Here is a 15,842-nt window from a genome sequence, read left to right on the forward strand (position 1 = left end):
CCAGACAGAAGAGGCTGGCTTGGCTGACAAAGATTACGTAGAGCTGTTGATTTGGTTAAGACTCGTGTTGTTCCAGTGCTCTCATAACTCCACACTGCCATTCCCAATGTTCCGCACTTTCTTAACCATTTGATTTTTCACCAAGGAAGTGGAGACTATGGGTGTTACAGATGTCTTCAACATAGAAAACTGATGGCTTAGATTCATAAAGTTTGCAGGACTCAAGGGAAGCAGGGTGACAACAAGCCACTGGAGCTGCTCCAGAAATACCCGCCTCAGCCTCTGGCCTTTGTTATTGCTTGAGCTCTGCCTCCTTTGGGATGATTCCAAAAGCACCTACCTCTGTATGACTTACTCAGCACTCACTCTTGTTTACGAGCACATCGTGGGAAGAACTTATTACTTGATGCACTAGATAATTTTATATGGCCTTCTTGGAGAGGACACAATGCATAGATGTTTGGCCCAGTACAGCTGTGTTGTCTGTCAAAGCATGTTTTGTTGTGACCTAGATTTTAATCAGTAGACTTTGAGTAGATCCCACTACTCTCTGTAAGGTGGGTAGGTCACCTGCACCAGCTGATGCTATAGGAGGAAGACTTGAAGTCTTTGGGGAAGGAGGAGCTCTGCCTACTGGCTTCCATGTCACCTCTTTCTAGTCTCCATGTCATGAGGTTGCTCTGAAACATGAGACTTGTCCTCCCCACAGCTGTGTGAGCTGCTTGTTAAAATCCCTCTCTGTACAGCCACAAAATCCCTCTTATCTATGCCCTCTCAGTTCTGTCTGCTCTGCACAGCATGACTAACACACTTTTTCAGCACATCTGCCTTAGATACAGGATTCTGTCTCCACCCATATTAAACCAATGAACAAATAGTCCCTGGCCCACTGGCATATCTCAGACTCAAGATATTTTGTACACTGAGGGAAAAAATAGAAGGTACTTAAACTTGAACCAGGGATCTGTTGATCTGTGGACAAATGCTCTACCGCTGAGCTACAACTCCACTTTGGTACAGTCTGTCATTATCACCTATCCGTCTATGACCCTACACCCAGACTTCTGTGTACTTACACTCCACTGGCTTCTCTGCAGGTCCCAAGGACTGGAAAGCTCTGTACAGCAGTCTGTTCTTCTGTCCTCAACCTTACCTAGTTGCCAAGGCCCCTCTGCCTTGGGGTGTGGTGAAGGCACCAGCCTTTCATCTAGAAAGTTGCCCTACTGTGATTTTTCCCCCAAGTCAGGACAAGAGCTGTTGGGTTAGGTCTGTAGTGAACCACATATATTGCCCGGATACCCCACAGCCTCAGGATATGCTCCTTAATTCATATCATTCAGTCAGTCACACTCACAAAGCCTCACAGGCACCCGTCCCTACCATCTAGGATGCAGACATAGAGATAGTAAAACATTGTTCTTGTTATTCAAAGTTTTAGCACAAACAGGGGACAGAGCCATGGACTAAAATATTTCCATAGGTGTAGTGGGAGGCTAAGCAGAGTCCACTGACAGCTGAGAGTAAGAAACACCCTGTAGTGAGGTTAGGATGAGCTGCATGGGGCATGACAAAAGAAGTTACTAAAAGAAGGGCAGCTTCTAGGCTGGACTCTCCACAGTGAGTGGGCCCCAGGATTACTAACTTAAAGGGCAGTTGTGCCACAGTGTGAGTTCATGTGACCCAGATGGCCTTACAACCCTTTGTTGGCTCCTACAAGGGGACACAGACCAGACATGAGAAGAATTTAGAACATAGGGGAGCACAATTCAGTGAGGCACACAGGGACCTTTAGGTAAGGCAGTGAAAGTCGTTATTCGACTCTCTGTTTAGGTCTACCTCAGGAGTTTTGCTCTCAGGCATCCAAAATAGATTCTGGCAAGGGGGCACCTGGATTTGAACCAGGGACCTCTTGATCTGCAGTCAAATGCTCTACCCCTGAGCTATACCCCCACCTTCTTGCTTACGTCTCATAGATATTCTAAACCTGCATGACAACTCACTGGCTGACACACCTGTGACGCATGCACTTGCCAGTTCTTACCACCATCAGCTTCTTCCTGTGAGGCCCAGGCCTGAGCCACCTTGGCACATCTGACTGCCACCTTCCGAGGACCCATACCCACCGCCCTTCTGTGGTGCTATGAATGAGAATGGCCCACATGGGTTATATATTTGAATACTTGATCCCCAGTTGAAGGAATTATTTGGGAAGGGTTAGGAGGTTCCACCTTGCTGAAGGAACGTGTCACTGGGGGCCTAGCTTTGAGGTTTCACGAGGCTCAGACTGTTCCCAGTGCTCTTGCTCTCTGCCTCACGCCTGTAGACTAAGATGCGGGCTCTCAGCTGTTTTGATACAGCAGTTGCAAGTAACCCAGTAAACTGAGGCAGGGGCATTAAATACTGAGGCAGGGGCATTAAATACTGGAGGTCTACAGCTAGAACATCTTTCAGACCCACCTGGAAAAGCCAGACTCAGGGTCAGATGCTAAACAGATCAATTATGTATAGCAGGGATAGGGTGGGACAAAAGCAAAATTTCCTATCAGCACCTAAGGGTTAACCTAGACTCACTCAGAAGGGGACCAAGGGGCACATTTTTAAAAACCTCTAAAGATAATTCTGACTCACAAACTATGTGGAGATGCTGATTTAATCTATCCCCCACCCCCACCACCATGGTATAGATGTGGAAAACATTACAGTGGTGAAAATCGTGCCTAAATTAAATACAGGTTGATTAGTGGGCAAACCACACACAGAGAGTGATGGAGAGCCTCTGCACCAAATGCCCAGGGCAGGGAATGGCCCTCAAGCCATTGCCTCTCTGAGTCTTCTCACTTCTCATCTGCAGAACACTTCATGTGTCACACAGAAGTGTCACACAGAAGTATTCTGAAGAAAAGATTTGGAAGTAAGAGTCTACAGATGACAGTCTTAAGGCAGGAACTGCTGGGTTGCAATCAAATGCTTTCCTCCAAGCGCCACCCGCCCCCACCACCTGTTTCACAGTTCAGTTTTACACAGTCACCTGTGTTTGGCCACGTGTGGGGACCCCTGTGTGTTGTTGTTTCCTGATTTCTAGTGAACTTGCAGCCACAGTTACTTCTTTCAAACAGACCTCGGTTTGACCCCGAACTTGTCCTTCCCATAGACCTACAGTTCCACAGACAGGACTTCTATCGATCTTGGGTGCCCAGCACCCTGCGGCCTCCTACTTGTGGCACCTCAGTGTTCAGAGCTGGAGTCTTGTCTTGTCTAAAACCCTAGTGTTGTGGGTCTCTGTCTGCCTCACTTGGACCCTCTGCTGCTTCTGCCTTCTTTGGGACTTGTTTGTTACTTACTGTTCTCCTTCACAGTTTCTTAAGAAGACTGAAGAAATGATTCCTTCAGCTGCTGCTGACTTCACAACCACATTCCCCTGGGTGACTCGAGGCATGGGTGATTCCCAGGCATATATCTCCTCAACAGAGTCACCCTAGCCTGGCTGACTGCTCCTGAGATCTGCATCACTGGAATCCCATGAGCACCCTGCAGGCAGCTGCACCACTGAAGACCTCCCCTCCTTCTTATAGGACCTGGGCAGGGGCAAGGGGAGGGCTGTGGGTCTTGTGACTTTCATGAGCCTTGTAGGTGTCCTTGCTTTCTCTTCCAGAGAATGTTTCAATCCAGGGAAGCAGCTACACACCCATTTATCCTCTCCTACACCCTTGCAGGAAAATTCAGCATTCTGGCACTCAGTAGGCAGAGAGAAATCCATTCCTAACACCAATAGGTATATGAAATGCGGGGACCTAAATCAGGGGCTGTGGTCTGCCAAGTGCTCACTCAGTATTGTGATGAGCATGCTTCAATTCTGAGCTCAGTGCATGCCGCCTGCCCCCACCAAGTAGTGCTAGATCACTCCAGTTGGTCACCCTTTCCCTGTGGCTTCCGTTCACTTTCCAGGCATTTCCCACAGGTATGCACCTCTACATACCTGCCATTGTCTGTGACTCAGCCCCAGCGTGACATCCCTCAGTCATGAGTGATGAGTGGGCTTGAGAACCTCTGATGTTTGCCACCATGCTGTTTTGCATCATAGAATCACATAGAACTGTATGTGAAACTCTCCATCCAGTTAGTCACTGGATATTAAGAGGGAATTTTGACTCCTGTACCAATTGCTCTTGCCTGCTACTAATCAGAAGTAAATGTACTATCCAGAAAATCTGAAGCAGAATAAGGCTGGCTGACTCAGAACATACCTCCATAATGTAGCTTTTTAAACAATCTATTAAGAACTTTACACACACACACACACACACACACACTGTGCTGGCTAGTTTTATGTCAACTCGACACAAGCCCATCAGAGAGGAAGGAAACCTCAACTGAGAAAATGCCTCTATAAGATCAGGCTCTAGGCAAACCTGTAAGGCATTTTCTTAGCTAGAGATTGATGTGGGAAAAGCCAGCCAATTGTGGGTGGGGTCGCACCTGAGCCAATGGTCCTGAGTGCTGTAAGAAAGCAGGCTGAGAAAGCCAGTTAGCAGCACCCTTACATGGCCTCTGCACTAGCCTCGGCCTCCAGGTTCCTGGCCTGCTTGAGGTCTTGCCCCAGCTTCCTTCAATGATGGGATATGATGTGCAAGTGTAAACCAAATAAACTTGCTTGGTCACCATGGTTCATCATAGCAATAGTAACTGTAACTAAGACAATAAATTACCTTTAGCAAAAGGACCTTGTCTCACGTCACCAGAGAACACTAGAACAAGTTCTAGACAGAGAGGTGATCAGAGCAAGGCATTCGTGGCACTACACCTTTCATCCCAGCATCCAGGAGGCAGAGGCAAGTGGATTTCTGTGACTTTGAAGCCAGCCTAGTCTACATAAAGAGCTCTAAGCCAGCCAGGCCTTCATAGTGAGACCTGTCTTAAAAAACAGAGCACTGGAGAGATGGTTCAGCAGTAAGAGTCTTTACAAAGGACCTAGGTTGCCGGGCAGTGGTGGCGCACGCCTTTAATCCCAGCACTTGGGAGGCAGAGGCAGGCAGATTTCTGAGTTCGAGGCCAGCCTGGTCTACAGAGTGAGTTCCAGGACAGCCAGGGCTACACAGAGAAACTCTGTCTCGAAAAAAACAAACAAACAAACAAACAAAAAAAGGACCTAGGTTCAGTTCTCAGCACCCACATGGCAGTAATGTCTGTCTGCACTTCCAGTTCCAGGATCTGACCCTTATTCTAGACTCTGGCAACAGTACACACATGTGGTACACAGACATACATGCAAACAAGACACCCATACATATAAAATAAAGAGAATAAATCTTTATAAAACAAAAATTTTTATAGGAGTGCTGGTCAGAGGGACTTGTAAGCAGAACACTTGATCAAAAAAGACCATCTTCGGGCTGGTAATGTAGCTTGGGCGAGCGGGCTCGTCTGGCACATGGAGGCTCCAGGTACAATCTTCAGCACTACATTGAGGGATAATTGGAGAGTATTAGGTTTGGCAACAAGGCAAGTGGACCAGAGGGATGTTCCCAGATTTGAACCAGTAGAGTTATAACCCTTTCCGTGACTGGAGCTCCTCCTCGGCACGTCTCACCATCCTCTCAGTCATCCTTGTGTTGCTGTGACAGATACTTGAAAGAAAAAATGTAAACTGAGGGTACGATGGTTGTTCTGTGTTCAGCCCCACTACAGGGCACGGCCACTTGGGAGGCGAAAGGCAAGGAGTTTGACAGTGCTTATCGCATACTACAGCCACCACAGGGCAGATGCTGGCCTTCAGGGAAGCACTGAGAGACTGCTCTGGGGGTGGAAAAATGCAGTCTGAGATGTGAGAAGGCCGAAGCTGGTATTCTTTGGTTTCTGGGCCTCCAGTTGCTGCTGGAAAGCCATACAGAGAAGCCAGTGAAGAGGCTAGGACCTGGTGCTCCCAAACTCCTGAACATTCGGGCACCTCTGAGTCGTGAGGCGTTGAGAGCAGAGTCGGGGACCTACAGGATAGTGTGTAGCCAGGGGCCCAAGGGAAAGGGGAGCTCTGGCTTAGCTCAGCGGTGATTGTCCTTAGCTTGGCTGCAGTTGTGACTGGAAGCACAGAGAGGCCTTCTGTGGGAGTCTTAGTCTGCGGCTTGGTAGTCAAAGACCCACTCCATGCTCCCCATGGTGATTCTTGATGAAAGAGACAGTCTATGGTTCTAAACTGTTTCTTGACTGTTCATCGTGAAAAATGGATGCATACTGCACCAACTTCTCAGGGTGGACCTCATATTAAATACCTTTTGCAGGGAGGAATGTCTGGGAACAGAACCTTATTGGGTAAACCCTCAGGGCCTCTAGGTAGCTCGTTAGCATGGAGAACTCCGTACTGGGGCTACATGACCACGGGTCACCTTTCCTCATGTGGGAAGTATGGCACGTGTTCCAGGTCAGGAATTTGGCAGGGAGTGGGGAGGCGCCTATCATCTCAGGTGTGAGCTTCCAGGGTCTCAACTGGCTCTACCCACCAAGCTTTCTGGTATGACTTACCGCCCCACATACATTTACTCTGGTTCATATTTATTTCAGAGGTTTCAGTCCATGGTCACTTAGCCCCATCACTGTGGGTCTGTGGTAAGACGGTGCATAAGGGCAGAGAGGATGTGATGGAGGAGAGTAGTCCACCTCACCACAGCCAGGAAACAGGGAAAGATAGACTGGAAGAGGCAGGGCACAAGGGTTATCTTTCTGGGCCGTTTTTCACTGGTCTGCTTCCTCTCTGAAGCTCCGTCTTCTAATTCCTGTCCTCTAATACATGAGAGTGTGTCTCCATCAGTGGATCAACCATTGGAGAAGTAAGATCCCTCACAACGGAGTTACCATCCCGAAGATCCATCTCTCAACCTCCCTGAATTGGAATTGTCTTTTTATTTCCTCCTTAGGAATCTGCAAGTGTATTTGCATGAGTTTATGTGCACTTGTGTGCAGTGCCCATAGAGGCCAAATTAAGGCACTGGATTCCCTGTAACTGGAGAGTTAGAGACCTTTGTTTCTACCTTGTGGGTACTAGAACTGCTAGAACTAGGCCATCTCTGCAGCCTCCAACACACGAGCCTTTTAGGAAATACTCTTATCCTAACTACCACTGTTACCACAAACAGCATCCCACAGGGGACAGTAAATCTTACTCATTGATAGGCTAGGAAAACTAGCAACCCACCACCAGCTGCCTACATATCAACTTCCAGCCATGACTTCACCACATTTCTGAGCATTCTCTCACTTATCTGAACATCTTTTCTACTCCATCCACACACCCTGAATCCCACAAATTTAAGCCTCTTCATCTTCTCAGTCAGTACCTTATGGGTGTTGGGAAGGGGCAGGTGGTTGAGGTAGCCAGCCACCTCCACAGCAAAGCTATCCAACTCCTCATTCCACAGGTGAGTTCCATGCAGTGGGAAACATCATTTTATTCTCGTCGTTCAGTAGGTTGGATGCCCATCATTGGGTCTAGGCTGCGCCTCAAGCAGTGAGCTCATCTGTAGTCTTCTCTCTGTGCTTGGGGCTCAGCCTGCTTCCTGTTCGTGCTGCAGGAGTGGCAGCTGGCAAGGGGACACTTTCACAGCAATGGCAGAAACACAATGAGGAAGCCTGACTAGGTGAATAGGTTTCTGGACTGTGCTGGGCACTCCCTACCATCTCATGCCAAGTACATTGGAGGACCAAGGACCTGAAAGTGTATCCCATCTCTGTTCAGAAGGTCTGACCTGGGGCTCAGAGCCTGATTTGACCATGTTCTCTTCTTGGTTAGTTCTACATGTACAATATGCTAACCTCCTTCCAAACTCAGGCCAGGATCTTGTGTCCTACATTAGACTCTATTGAGTTGGATGGTTAATCTCAACTGTCAACCTGAGAGGATGTAGAATCACAGTGGAAACAAATGCTAGGTGGGTCTGTGAGTGGTTTCCGAGATTAAGTTAACAAGAGAGGAAACCTACCCTAACTGTGGGTGATGTCACTGAAAGGTCTGGGACTCTGTGTGAACTATGATAAACAGCCCTTCAAAACTCCTGTTATCTTCTGAGTCTCTGTAAATGATACCATTACTTATCAATTGCTCAAAACAGAAGTTTATGGTCCACTTTTACTGAAGTAAAAGAGCAAGCTAGCTGAAGAGACACGTCTATTTTTACTCTCTGACTGTGAACATGATCTGAACAGCTGCCTCACACTTGGACTCCAAATGTCTTCCCCATCGTGTTGGGCTTCTGAAACTAAAGAACAAAACAAACCCTTTCCCTTAAGCTGCCTCTGTCGAGGTCTTTTGTCCTAGCAACAAGCCTAACACTGGAGGCTTCTTGTACGCATGAACTTAAATACATAAGATTCTGGGCCTCTCCCCTACATTCCAAATTCAGAGGAACAGACTTTTAGCAACACAATTATATTCAAATACTAAAAAATTATAAAAGTGTACATGGTATTAGAAACTGGCTTTAAAAAGAAAAAGAAAAATTCTCAAATATGTGGTTGGGAATGTAGACCCATTGGTAGACTGCCTTCCTAGATTCTTGAAGCCCTGAGCTGGTACCCCAGCAACACATATGCCTAGTGTTGTAGGGATTGCCTAAAATTACAATTATCAGGATGTAGAGGCAAGGATGTCAGAAGTTCAAGGTCAAAAAGAAAAAAATAAAATTCAAATACAGGCAGAAATAGCTGTGCTTCTCTCTTACATTTAGTTACACGTGTGCCCCTGTACATGCCAATTTGAGCACTTCCAGACTTTTCACTATCACGTGACAAACTACCCCCAAAGTAACAGAACACCCCATGATTAGAAATTTTCTTTCACTAGATCCTTGCTCTGCCACACAGGAGTGGTTCTCACCATTGTTCTACATGACTCTTGGCTCTGACACCTGAGAACCTATCTTTTCCACTATCCTATAAGTCTGAAAAGCTCATTGGAAATATGTGATTCCTGGTGGATGAGTAGTTACCATGCCTGGCTCTCCAGTGTGCAATGACATTGGTGCAGTGGTCCTTCTTACTTGCTTTTGTGGAATTTGTTCACAGTACCATGAATACAGCCTGTGATAGTGAATCTTAATTGTGACTTTGAAGGGATGGAGAAAACATGAAGAGATTGAGTTGGTGAGGAGGCAGTTCCTAGGATTCATTAGATCATGGTAGCTCTGACCTAAGGAAGAATTCATCCCTCCATGGACTCATCATAGGATAGAGTTAGTGGAAGATGCTGAAACACAGGTGGTGGGACCACACTGTAAGGAGTAGGTCATAGGGCATGTCCTGGGCATTATGTCTTGCCCTGGCACCTTCCTGTATTCCTGTCCCCTGTCTGCCATAGTATCTGCTCTGCCCATGCTAACCATCCCTGCAACAATAGCAGAAACCCTTTGGAATCACAAGCAAAATAAACACTTCCTCCTTTAGAGTGCCTTCCTCAGATATTTGGACACAGCAATGTCAGCTACCCCAGCATAGCTGACTGAGTTCCTTGGATCAGCAGAGGGCTGAGGGCGAGAGAAAGAAAGACAAAGAGTCATCTGGTAAAGAACCAAATGCTATATTTTCAACTGCATAGCTCCCTTTTATACTCCCCACAAAACAGGAACACAAACAGGAACAGGAATAAAAACAGGAACAAGGATCAAAACAGGAACAAGGAGACACACTTGGCAGCCTACCACCTAAGTTTGGATTTCTCCTTGAGCAGTCTTCTCAGGGAAATGCATGGAGATGGGGGATCTGGCACAACAGCACAGGTGCAGAGGATGGTGACTCACACAGCAACACAGAAGCCTGGCTAATGCAAGCTCTCAGGAAAACTGTGGGTTGTTTACTAAATTGGTTTCATTCCCAACAGTGATCACTACACTTCTCTTTGATACTGCTTTTCTCTGGCTTGGTTGTAAATATTTGGGCACATCAGGTTCCTATGGGACCACACCCTTTATCTTCCTAGGAACACTTACTGCCACAAGAGTTATTTAGCTGGCACAAACTTGGTGGTATCAGTGGTCCTGACAAAAGGGCTTTTAAGCCACACAGTCAAGTTGGCCTTTTCCCTGAGGTTGTGTCTATAGAAGGCACCAAGTTTCCTTCTTCTTAAACTGATATCATAGTCTTGGACAGAGCAAGCTTACTTTCCCAACTATGCAATCTCTTAGTAATCCATACTACCTTTAAATTCTGCTTATAAAGCTAGGCAGTTCTCATCTGAACTCAGGTCTTTTGGGGACCCCTTGGCAAATGCAGCCTGCAGCAAGTAACTCACACTTTGGACCTTTTACCCAGCATCCCCTCCCCTGCTCTGCCCCATCAAGGACACTTCCTGCTTCCCAGGCTTTCCCAGGCTGCTGTCTTCCTGCCCTCAGTTGTAGCTTCCACCATTCCTGCAGCCGATGGAACAGATTGCTTGCTACACACAGAAACCCATGTATTTTAGGATTTGTCCCAGCAAGAACCCCTCTAAATATCCATTTCAGCATTGGCAGTCTTATTCACAGTGATGTTGCATAACAAGCCACAGAAAATCTAGTGTCACAAAATACAGCCATCTGTCACAGTGCCTGTGAGTCTGCAGTTGGAATGTGAATTGAATGATCTAGACTGGGCTTTTGTCAACCAAAAATGGTGACATGGAGAGAGGCTCTACATAGAACTGAGTTTGTTCAGGAACAGAACAGAAGTTAGAATCCAGGATACACAGGCTCTGACAACCCATAGACACACCCAGGTGAGCAAGAGAAAATGAAGTTGCATGTACTATTTGAGACAATTACCCAAGTGTGAAAGGGTTGGTAATGAGGTGGTGTCTGTCCACCGTTGAGGAGGTAGATGCTGGACAGGCATCCACCCAGAAGAATTTCCTGTGTAAGGTTTCAGTGGGCTTTATGCAGGGTTGTAGATTCAGAAAGTCTTGGTTGTACTTTTAGTCACAGGCATGGGTATGTGTGACACACCCTCTTGCATGGCTTCCTTATGCCTTTTTGTTAGGATTTGTCATTGATGACTCCATTTTGGCTCCAACTATTTTCATAGATTCAAGTTTCTGGTCCAGTTGGCATTGGCTCCTCACTGCCCCGAGGCTCAGGTGTAAGCATGAGTGTTCATTCTCAGGGCCATCTGAGAAGGTACCACCTCATAGGACAAGCACAGGTCATGATAATCATGGAAGTGCCAGACGACAGTCTTACCAGCTGGCCTCATGTCCTGCCTGTATCACATCTTTGAACACCCACTGACCAAGCAAACGAGTCCTGCTTCAGCCACTCTCAGTCTGTGATTCTCAGCTGCCAGTCTACCCTTCCATATTTCCTCTGACATAAGGAACCTGTTTCAACAAAACATGATTGGACAAATGTCACTAGGGGTTCCTGCAAGGATGGTTCAGGAACAGAGGTAGCTTGCTAGCTTTCCCAAGTATGCCTGCTTTCCTGATTCTGGATGGTTGTTCAGAAGTACACACTTACTTCATCTGGTGCTCTGTCCAGAGAAGGAAGTCCCTTGGAGGCCTCACAGCCCTAGCCAGCCTTGTTACCACCCTCTGCCTACCAGACTTAGCTTGCTCCACTGAAGCACTTGATGCCTGGACTGTTTCTGGGAAACATTAGCCCCTGGTACCCTCTGACCTCACTTTTTCATGGTTCATGTAGTCTATACAGAGCTAGCTCCTGCTTGCCTCAAAGCTGTGACCAAGAATGGCTAGTAATCGGCTAATACCCCTTCCCCAGATAAATTCGAATGGATAAGAAGACTGTGGAATTTTATTCACTTGTGCAGAATGAACAAAATTATGGCATCTGCAGGAAAGTCATATACATGGAAATCATGTTAAGAAAAACAAAGCAAACTCATGTTTCAGGCTGCAGAACCTTGCTTTAAAAGGGTGTGTGTGTGTGTGTGTGTGTGTGTGTGTGTGTGTGTGTGTGTGGCAGAGTCAGAGACACAGAGCACTAAAAATGGGATCATAAGGAATGAGGAATACATCTTAAGGGAGAGGAGAAACGGAGAGGGTAATGGGGCACATGTGATAAGAAAGCTGGAGGCACAACTAAACAGTGGGGAAATACGAACCCAGAGGAAGGCAATAGGGTGTGGGGATGAAAACAGCATAATGACCCATGCATACAGATGCCATAATTAAACCCATTACTTTGTATGTTAATCCCCCCAAAAAGATAATAGTTAAAAGCAAACAAAAACTCTTTCCCAATGTGAGCTTGACCTTTACCTTGGAGAAGAGTCCCCTTCCAACTTTGAACTTGTGTGAACCCTTACCCTGCAGAACACATTATAGTTTTCTTTGAAGCTTTATATTCTTCTTTCTTAACATAACTATTCTTCCTAATAAATTTTCCATAGTTAATTATTAGGTTTCTGTCTTCAGTTGGCTGTGATTGATACAACCAACCAAGCTTGAAGGAGAAGACAGGAAGTGTCTCAGTACTGAAAGAGGAGAGGAAATATCACAAAGCTCAAAATACGACCAAAGAGAGGGGGACGTGAACCTGTTACTTCTCAGTGGGGCAGAGGTAAGACAGGCTGACAAGCAAAAGGGATACCAATAGGGGGCACCTGGATTTGAACCAGGGACCTCTTGATCTGCAGTCAAATGTCCTACCCCGGAGCTATACCCCCACAGCTTAAGAGTTACTATAATTGGTATCCTTTACCTGAGTATAATGCCATTAGCAAGGCAGTCCCTGCAAGCTTCTAGGTTCCTTATACCCAAAGCCTTGTGTGTCTCTCCTCCATTCATCTTCTCTGTCATATTTATTTCCAGCTTCTCCCCTGTGGCATTACTCTTACTTCCAAGCTGCAGCCACCCATCCAGCTAGGACATCTGGATGTACCAGAATTGTCAGCAGGCAAAGGGCAGCCCTGCAGGAGGCTGAGGCAACCTTTGCATACTTCACCACCCTAGCCTTGCTGCACAAGGCTCCCAAATCTTCATCCTGCATGGGCCATATCCCTGTCTTTTCTATCAACTTAGCTACAGTGAGCCAGGAAAGAGATAGTTGGGAATCCATCTAGCACAATAATGGTAGAGGTAAAGAGAAGTGGTCAGAAACTGGATGTGTTTGGAGTTGGCTTACATTTGAGAGGTTTAGTCCTTGTCATCAGGATGGGGAGCGTGGTGGAATGCAAACAGATGTGGTGCTGGAGAAGAAGCAGAGAGTGCTACATCCAGATCCTCAGGCAACAGGAAGAGAGAAACTCTGGGCTTGGAATGGGCTTTTTAAAGCCTCAAAACCCACCCCCAGTGACCTACTTCCTCCAACAAGGCCACACCTCTTAATCCTTTCAAATACTGCCACTGCCTGGGGACCAAGGTTTTGAATCTATGAGGCTATTAGGGCCATATACATTCAAACCACCATAGAGAGAGAGAAAAAACCACAAAGGGAAGCACCCAGATCTTTGGCTGAGTAGCAGGAAGAAGAGCTGCACCAGAACTCATTCACTTTAGGACAGACACAGTGATGGAAACCATCTGTTAGGTAACCAGAAATGATCCACACGAGATAGTTATCGACAACTGCACCAAACAAGCCAATTAGGTTTTTAGTCCTTTTATTAATAGCCAAACCAAGAACAGGCTCATACCTCTGGAAAGTCTCTTGGTCAGGGGACCAGTGTTTTAAAAGACAAATGCACATTTACACCAGTGTTTACAGAGATGTGGGGTGGCCTAGTATCATCTACTTTCTTTGTAAAGCTCAGTGGTATTTCCCAGATACTACATAGTCTGTTTAGACCATAGTCAAGATCATATATAGTTTCCCAAGGCACTGCCAAGGTGAATGTGACTGCTGGAATGGAAGGCTGAGAAATAGCCAGGCAGAAACAAAATAAAGTTAGAACTGGATGGTTTTACCTTAGTGATTTCATCCACCACCACCCCCAATTTTGCTACTTTTAAACATTTGAATTTGGCTAAGGAGTAAACACTGACTTCTGAGGATCATTAGCTGAGCTGAGGCAATTTTTGTTTGATGAACTATAAAAGGCAATTTACTTCACTGAGACAAGAAGGGCAGCTCTCCTGTCTGCTGATGGGGCAGCCCAAAGGTGAATAAGAGGTGTGCCTCCTCTAGTCCTGAATAAGCATACACTTGGGTACATGTGCAACCATACATGAATCTGGATCATTATACAGACGTTCTGAGGTCATATAGCAGGTGAGACTGGTGGTACAGGGAAACCACGTTCCTGTTGTTGTGGTGTAGATAGCCAAAGTCCACTCAGTGCAACCAGAATCTGAACTGAGAATCTATATTAATCCTGGAGAGAAACCTTTCTCACAGAACAGCCTCAAGTGCATTATACAGGGAGCTTTTAAAAGAACAAAGAACACAGAAAACCTACATCCTGGGCAGTAGTTGCAAAGGGAAATCAAGCAAGCAAGCAGTTTAACAGAAGCCAACAACTGGGGGCATTTCAACCTTGATCTTCTAGAGCAAGACTGGTGCTTTCCCATGGGACTTTTCATGCAAGGGTAGAAAAGGGGAGGAGGGTGAGTTTCAAGTTAAACCAAAGATGGCTCCAAATGAGACACAATGGAGGAACCCTCTGCCCTCTCATATTCCCCACTGGTCTAAGTCAATGAATCAAATCCTGGACTCAGGACCATTAATTTGAGTTAATCCTTTGTTTTATATAATTGCTTATAGTTTAAGATGCAGAGCCCCACCATTTATCCAATAGGAATGAGAATTAAAAACCCAGCCAGTGCTGATAGTAGAGTAGCCAGGATGAGCCAAGAAAACAGAAACTGGTACCAATTCCTGATCCCCACTCTGTCTGTGTTTGTCTGTCTCTCTTTCTCTCTTTCTTTCCCTCCTTCCCTCCCTCCCTTCCTCCTTCCTTCCCTCTCTGTGTGGTTTTCCCCAACTATAGAAAGTTTTTTTTTTCTAATTCTGATCAGTTAGCATAGGAACAACAGTTTTCTCCCTACACCATGTATACTCCCCATTTCAGTTTCATGAGAAATAAGCCTAAGCTCTCTGATTTGGCAGGACCACTTCCACAAGGGACCTAACTGTTGTTCTGATTCAGAAATGGAAATGTTTAACACCTCTAGGTCCCGACCAGCCTGTCTACTCAGTTCCTTAAAGTTTGTATCCCCATGATAACGGCTGATGTGCCTACGGCTGTTGAGCGGCTATGCGTGTGCTGACCAGGAGTGGGGTGAGGACTGATGCAGCTTTTTTCCCTCTATCATCAAGGGTCTATATTAAAATATATTCTCCCTTCTTTCCCATTAAATAGAATACCTGGGGCAGAATGAGTACTAAGACACATAAAAGAGGTGTCTCAGTTTAGAAAGCATCAGAAGAGGCACATTAAACTTAGTGCATACCTACTAAGTAGTCTCAGGAACCCAATAATATTGCTGTTGTCCAGAGTTTACCTGTATGCAGAATAGTAGGCATCAGAATAAGGGGAAGGGCCTAGGTTAAAGGTTTTGTGTAATAGACAAGTCCCAGACACTCTGAATTCCTCTAATGTTAATCTGAGCTGCCCCACTCACAGTGAGTTTTGTTAGTCAGTGGACTGTCTGGTTATTTCCTATCCCTGTGTAGTACAGGGGTCGAGGGCTTAAGCATAACCAGTAATCCTGGCTGATTACTAGCTGAGAATGATTAACTAAGTGATGAATCTTATCAAGAGTGGAAAGTATAGATGTGGATCCCTCAGTTTCCTGGACAGCAGGAGGCAGACAGCTTCCTGGACAGCAGGAGGTGGGACTCTACCACAGCGTGTTAAGAGACATAGTTTCTTTGGAGGGGAGAGTTGGTCAAGGCTTTGTCAGATCTTTGTTAGGACTCAAAGGTCTGGGG

At 46.1% G+C, this 15,842-nt stretch overlaps 2 non-coding genes across 2 annotated transcripts; both read right to left on the minus strand.

Moving 5' to 3' along the window:
• Positions 1 to 1,878: 1,878 nt before the first annotated feature.
• Positions 1,879 to 1,950, minus strand: Trnac-gca. Its single transcript has one exon. It is a non-coding gene; the product is annotated as a tRNA-Cys (tRNA).
• A 10,614-nt stretch (positions 1,951 to 12,564) lies between these two features.
• Positions 12,565 to 12,636, minus strand: Trnac-gca. The gene has a single exon. It is a non-coding gene; the product is annotated as a tRNA-Cys (tRNA).
• Between the last annotated feature and the right edge of the window lie 3,206 nt (positions 12,637 to 15,842).

This window comes from Grammomys surdaster, unplaced genomic scaffold, assembly GCF_004785775.1.
Source record: "Grammomys surdaster isolate TR1022 unplaced genomic scaffold, NIH_TR_1.0 124726, whole genome shotgun sequence".
Lineage (NCBI taxonomy): Eukaryota > Metazoa > Chordata > Mammalia > Rodentia > Muridae > Grammomys > Grammomys surdaster.